Source organism: Passer domesticus, chromosome 2 (assembly GCF_036417665.1).
Source record: "Passer domesticus isolate bPasDom1 chromosome 2, bPasDom1.hap1, whole genome shotgun sequence".
Lineage (NCBI taxonomy): Eukaryota > Metazoa > Chordata > Aves > Passeriformes > Passeridae > Passer > Passer domesticus.
Window position 1 is genome coordinate 47,999,763 of NC_087475.1, and position 7,711 is coordinate 48,007,473.

A 7,711-nucleotide genomic window follows, 5' to 3' on the forward strand; every position below is an offset into this window, starting at 1 on the left:
TTTTTACAAAAGGGAATCAGTTTCAGATTCCCAAATCTGAAGAGGTGGACACAGGTGTCACCAGGTGTCACAAGGTGTCCAGTGCGGTGATGGGCACAAAGAAGTGATAATACAGAGTTATATAGCAATTAATATCATTGGACATTCAATTCATTGGCTATTCTCACCCCAAATCCTTTAAGATACACGCCACACTTCCCCATCCTCCAGCATTACCCACAGAGTGCATATGGATCCTTGAGGAGGAACAATCCAAATAATGGGGTTTTAAATTTTTTTAAAGGCAAGAATAACCCAGAATGTTTTCCACAACAGGTTTTTAATGTGTATTACAGGAACTTTATCCCATTCTAGAGTACTTAAAATCTTTTATTGCACAGGGCCAGTTTGATCAGCAGGTTGTCTCTTGCTCACTAATCACATTACTTTTACTAAATTATTATGCCAACGATTGAAGGTCCCCCTGTTGCTCTCAGTGTAGTCTTTAACAGTACATTGTATCATCCAATTTTTATGGACGTTGGTGCATGATAAGGAATGTGGTATTCCTATCCAATGCCATGCTCTTTGGCCCACATGTCTATGAGATTGCTTTGGAAATTACTTTCATTTTCTGATTCAGTTCTTTCTGGAGAACCATGTCACTAGAAGTCTTGCTTTTCAGGGCCCAGGATAGTGTTCTGGGCTGTGACGAGGGACACAGTATGTCTCCAGGCTTCCAACAGTTGCTTTCAGTGCTGTACATGGCACTTGGCACTTGCAGGTTTGTAGAGTGCAATAGTCAATCTGCCAGACCCGCTCATGTTTGTATTTCTGTTGTCCTCCACACCTGAGGGACTTTAACACTTGGTTAATTGCAGCACGTTTCATATTCACGTATAACATGGGATTATGTCCATGGTCAAGTCCACCATTCAATAACAAGGCCATCATTGTGTTGCATCTTTCTCGATGGCCTGAGGTGTCGGGCCAACTGATCTAGAAGTAATTCACCATTATATTGCCAGTCCACATCCACCTGAGACACTTGAATCTTAGCAGCCTGACCACCTGTTAGTTGTTCGGGTGATCTTCAGTGGCCAGAGTCAGGTACATGAACATCCTCATGGCACACCTTCACAGCCAGGCTCTCCACCCAGGAGAATGGCTTGGTCCCCTGGGCAGCACCGTGTCAGTGTGGCAGCCCAGGTGGATTTGTATCTGTCCTGCCAGTCAGTCTGATTCCATTGTTGCAGCCACCCCCACATTTGCCACCATCCATGGATCAGTATAATGTATTGGCCACTTTTCTTGCTCAGCAATGTTTAAAGCCAGCTGGAGAGCTTTACTGTGAAATTGCTATGTGAGTATATAAAAGCCTCCCATTTATCACTGCTTTAAAGCAGAGTAAAATTTTAAATATGTTCTCTGAGCTTTGATACGTTTTGTATACTCTGTCTCCAAGTGATTAGCATCACAAGCTGTGCTTTGTGACAGCACAGTTATTTCTATTCTAGTCCAGATGATGGGCCCTTACCAGGTACTACTCAGGCTAGTCTGTGAAATTACTGTTTCTAAAAGACTGATATAAATTCCATCCCATCATTGCAGGACATTGTGGGGAAAAGTACTGGAAAGCAACACTATTTTTTTTCTCCTTTCCAAATATAAAAAAAATACATGCGAGATTGTATTCTTCTCAAAATACATCAGGATTAAGTATTTTAAGGCCTATGTTTTAGTCTAGTTTACGTTGCAATATGTTACGTATTAGCCTCCCTAAAACGGAATCCAGAAACATGTTTATTTTAAAAGGTCAAATGGGATTACATAGCTTCATGTTGAAATAAATAAATAAAGTAGCAGCTTTGTGATTAAGGTATATACAGGCTACTTGACAAGTAGTTAGTCTCCTTGAGTTTTCTCCTCATTATTCCTGTAGATTTTAAACTCAAAGAAAGAAGGTTTGTCCACCACTCCTGATAAAGATTTGTGAACTGAGTGGATGGGAGGATAAGATACTTTTCTTGGACCACTGAATGAGTTCAACAATTTTTATCTTTCATAACCTTTTTATTACCTCCCCTTTCATTTCATCTCTTCTGCTGTTTTTCTCACCGACATGAATCTCAATTCTACCTTTAAAACTTTCATGTCAACCTCTTGACCTTTTTTTCTCCAAAATGCATGAAAGACTCATTTCCAGTTGTAAATTCCCTTTTCTCTTTTAAGGGAATCTAATTAGGAGAGACACCAATTACAACCACTCTGTACTAGAACACCTTTTAATTAAGCTGTTGTTATTAAGAGCAGATAATTGTCTGTACAATACATTCACATGCCCCTTCCCATTAGCACACAGCACGCACAGATGCATAATCACAATTATTAATTGTTACCTGTTTTGAGCAACAGCTGACAGACCAGCCATAGCTGTTAACAGAAGTGGAGTCACAGCGTGCCTGCTAGATTGTTTTTATCAAAGTCCTTCAAGAAGGTCCTTCTTTCATCAGGTATTTACGTAATTCTGAAGTACTTGTCTGCATAAAACACCCACCACCTTAATGGATGTCTTCTGAGCTACACAAACCCATTGTTCACGTTGGTGTTAACTCTTGGCCTTGGATACAGGCAGCAAACTATGGACGTTCTGAATTCACCCACACTTGTGGACTCAGCATGGCTGCAAGTCTCCAGATCTCATCAGGTATTTGACACATTTACAAGATACCTCTCAGCATCTATTTTTCACTCTTCAGCCTGCTATTTTCCAACAGGTATTTTTTTCAGCTGTATCTACTGGCATCTGTAGAACCTGTTCACCAAAACTCATACAGAAGGAAATTTTACAGTGCCCACCCCCAGGCCACCATTACTAGTGTTTTTGAGAAGCCTTCAGTTGTTAAACACAAGTGTTTCCATTACAGTGAACGATGCCATTTGGGAAATATCTCCGTTCTACCCTGTAGCACTACATAAGCTCCATTTTTAATAGTACTCTGTGAGTTCACCTCACCATCAGACTTTATCTATCACTCTTTTAACAGTATCTTTCATTTGGCAACTGTTTTCATAAAGTTATGGATTTAGATTTTTTTGGTTTTTTGCAGCTCCTATTAGAAAAACAAATAAAAAAACCCCCACAAAATAAAATAATAATAAAAAAAACCCCAAAAAAAAAAAAACAATAAAAAACTAACAAAAAAATCCCCAAATAACCAACTTTTTTCCTGCTTTGTGCAAAAGTTGCCAATAGCTACAGTTTTCCTTTTCAGGGAAGGCAGGGAAAGGGGAAAAACCTTATATTGCCACCAAACATTTTTATTTCATTATCATTTGACTATAGCACTGGTAAAAACCACATACATATTACTTATGAAAATTATTGTGCATGTGACAATATTCCAAGCACCAGTGCTGAATTTTGCATACTGAATTGGACAGTAGTTCCTAACTAAGAATGAAGCACTGTCAGTAGTTTTGATTTCTGTGGCAACATTTAAAATACCAGCCTATCATTGGGAAAACATGTTTTGGAGGTTATATACAGGTTTCTTAGGGCTCATGTAAGCCTGAAATACCTGGAGACAGTTTTGAAGATATGTAGTTGTATATACTTATTTCTTGCCATATATTCACAGTGGGAAGTATTTTTTTATCTGTATTTTCTCCCACAATTTACTTATATCCCCAGTTACTATGTATAAAGCAGGATCTCCAGCTACAACTCCTTGCCCACTGTACACTAAAGTATTTTCACTCCCTTAATTTGCTAACAATATCAATAAACAAAAAAGACTGTCTACAAGCTGATTCAACACTATCATACATATAAGGACAGCATTATCATGGACACAATGCGCTGTACCAGAAACTGAAGGTTTGCTGTAAAGATAAATCTCCCTGCCAACTTACTAAGTGTCCTGAATGTTGTAAAGAAGTATTCCTCAGGGAGGTGCCCAGTTTATTAAACAGATTTTTCATTAGTTTTTCATGTTGAATCTGATTTTTATGGAAAACAATAAGTAAAAAAAAAACCAAATCCCAGGATTTTATGAAACACTTCACCTTCCACTTGAAAACTGGATGCATAATTTTCCGTTGCTTGGAACTCTATAATATATTGAGAACAAAGGCAGGCACCCTTATTCTTTTCTAAGTCTGCATCAGAAAGATATTTTTCCTGATTTTTTTCATATTCAGTAAATAATCTAGGTGCAATGAAAAATATAAATACAAAATGCACTATCTGCTCTAAAAATACACATATTTCATATTTCTAGTATTGCTTACACGCTGCAAATCTTTCATTTCTGTTATTGCATGGCTACAGAGGAGGTAAAATAAAATTTTTATAGACACAGATTTTAGCTGTCTCCAAGACTGATCTTTCTCATAGATAAATTCAGTTTTATTTTAGTCATCAGCGTTATTTATCTCTGAAATAGACAACTTTCTTAATTCAGCACTCAGCAGTACTGTGGAAATATTGATCTGCAATCAACAGCTGACACGGTTATCTTTGCTTAAGCTGCATGTTTACTGAACTGCAAACACAGCAGTATTACAGCCATATATAAAAATTACACAAAGGAAAAAAAAATCTACCACAAAGGAAAAAAAAATCATAGAAAGCTCTTTATCTAAATGGCCTTGTCTGTGTTTTATTCTAACACTTATTTTTACCAAAGGTGCTTTCAGGGTAAGCCATTCTTATTTTCCTTTTTCTCCCATAATTTTTGTTTGGGGTATGTACTTGTTGGTTTTCTGGTTGGTTTTGGGAGTTTATTTTATTTTTAGTAGTGAATATAATGCTAGGAGAAGATTTCCTCCACTAATCTCATTTTAATTTTTCTTTAAGCAAAGAAAGCTGGTCAATAAAATTGAAATTACTCTGAAAAGCTATTTCCATTGTTATCAGAGGTGCTTTTTTGGCAGGGAATCCCAACTTGCAGGATTTTTAAAATACTTGTGGCAATTCAGGTTTAAGTAAACAACCAAGTCCTTTGTCACCAATATACAGTCTGCTTGATTTTGACAGATTGCACTATTAAAGACCATATTTATATTTAATATATACAGCTCCATAGAAAATTAGTGGAAGGTATTCCTGTTTATTTCACAGATTCATTAAATTTTATCACAAGTGGAGATGCATAGAATGGGGAAAATTCTCTGTAATTTAGAAGGGATTCAAACCAAAATGGGTCTGCTCAAATGGTACCAAAGTCTTTTTAAACTGTAGTCTTTACAGTCCCATTATATAAACATAGACATTTAAAGTGCAAGTTTTGGAATAAACATTTAGTGTCAGTGGCAGTGAATGTTAAATACATTTCAAAATTTGTCATCAAAACAGATAACTTTAAAAGATGGAACTAATAGTTGAATACCTTAATCCCCAAAGTCACCTTTTCAAATTAAAATTGCAAATAACTGGGAAGGGTTTACTATATATATATATATATATATATATTTGTGTGCGTGTTTGTCCATTTGGAAAGAATATTAGCCACTGTAATGACTACAACTGACTTTGAAATTATGAATATTGCAGCAAACTTATTAAGAAATATTTATATTCACTTTCTAGGATATTAATACATACTGGATATCATAAATACATAGTTATTCAATAATTCAGTGTAGCATTTCTATTTGCCCTTGTCATCTTAGTTAGTTAAATTTTCATTAGTATGACAAAAGTAAGAGTAAGCAATAATACCAGTCCAATAACTGGAAAATACAAGCAACATATCGAAAACACAAACATGTATAATTCTCTTAAGTAGTGCCCACTCCCAAAAAAAGTCTAAAAATCCTTGCTGCTTTAAGTACAGCTTAACAAGAATTTTAGCACCTAAATACAAGATTATGATTCTAGAAAATTACTGCTAAGGAATTGTAGATAATTTTATTTAAATTCATACTCTAGATTTTGTAGTTTTTCAGAGCCATGTATACCACCAAGCTGACAGATCTAAGCTTTCAAGCTTTTTCAGAAACCTCAGGCTGTCTGGACATTTTCAAATCAGGCAGATATTGTACTGACAGGCTCAAGCTGATCTGATTTTTCAAACACATCTGACATGCACATATCATCCATACAAGAAAAACACAGCAACCCCACGGCCATTGTCATGCAAAATGACAGCCAGAGAGAGAGGTGGTTCACATTAAATAACAGCCCAATGCCTGAAGTGGAATGGAAACTGAGGATCAGTTCTAACCTTGGCCAGAAAAGTTTGAATTTGACGTCATCTGAAGGGTTGCTTGAGCCCCCAGTTTGGAGTACAAAAGCTGCACAGCCAAGGAAAAAGCATGGAAACAGAGAGGAGAGAATATAAAAGTACAATATGAGAATATAAATGTACATTTTGTAAGTTTTAAACTTTTACACACTAGTTGGAATCACAATCCAAGGTAACTAGATATCACCATGCATTTGCTTGATGAGTAATGAAAACCCATCACAATAATGTATTTCTAACTGGGAAATCACTTAAAATTCAACATTTATCCAAATTTGTATTTCCATTTCTATGCATAACAGTCTCATTTGGACTAATTTAAAATAAATTAAAACAAAACAAAACAAAACAAAACAAAACAAAACCCAACTAAACAACAAAAACAACCAGAAAAAAACCCCAGCAGAACAAAACAGAATCAATCACATTCCTAAAAAGGAAAGAGCTCATCTTCCTTTGATGCCAAGACTCTTTGTTTTACATAGATAAATCTCTGAAAAAAACTATATTGAATGCTCTCATAAAATTACAGTGCAAACACAACTTATTTGTTTTAAAATAAAAGACAAAAAAATGACAGATCTTGGAATGTGGGTGCTGTGATTAATACTAACTTAGCTGTGCTGTATAAAGCTGATAGAATTCTTGATTTTGTCCCTGGAACAGGAGAAAAAATACTTCAGAAGATGCACATAAATAATGTATACCAGTATTATGACTAGGCATGCATAAAATGAACAGAAATTATATAACTGTACCTAAATCATCTACTTGTCTTCAGATTAAAACCCCCTCTTTTCATCATAATGAGAATTAAATTAAGCATAGTAAATCTCAAGATAGCATAAAGCAGTATTGATAAATGAACTCAGTTTTCCAATAGCTTGTTTATACCATCATTATGTCACTTCCAACATGAAATAATATATATTGGATTAAATGAAACTAAGGGATACCCACACAAAAAATCAAAACCAAGTTATTCCTTTAACAATTTTTTGGATAAAAGATCTTGAAAATGAATCTTCGTTAAAAAAAATCATTCTGCATGCTCATGCATTAGTATCCATGAGTAAGTGAAACAGGTGCCCTTTTTCAACTGTTAATAAAATTCTTCCCATATTATGGTCTTATGTCTTGCACTTTACTCCAGTCTAGATTTTATGAATCTAGAAGTATAAAAAGCACAAAATATACAGGAACACAATAATTCTTTTTAGGAATATAAGAGCTTAATTTAAATCTTAATATAAACCATTGTGTGCTTGAAAAATGCCAATTCAACCCCACCCCAAAAATTTTATAACTTTTTTAAAAATGTAACTTGCAAACTGTTTCAGACTACCATTTCAGACATCCACAGTACTGTGAGATTTGTCCTGAAGATATTTTCTGTGCAACAACTCATTTCCACAGGATATGTCAATATTTATTTATTTATTAACCTCCTGACATGAAAAAGAATAATATTTACCTTAGAA

At 35.2% G+C, this 7,711-nt stretch overlaps 1 long non-coding RNA gene across 1 annotated transcript; it reads left to right on the forward strand.

Annotated features, from left to right (window-relative positions):
- Positions 1 to 1,539: 1,539 nt before the first annotated feature.
- LOC135295389 (uncharacterized) lies at positions 1,540 to 4,485 on the forward strand. The gene is made up of 3 exons (XR_010357459.1): positions 1,540 to 1,606; positions 2,395 to 2,492; positions 2,611 to 4,485. It is a non-coding gene; the product is annotated as an uncharacterized LOC135295389 (long non-coding RNA).
- The last annotated feature ends 3,226 nt before the right edge of the window (positions 4,486 to 7,711 follow it).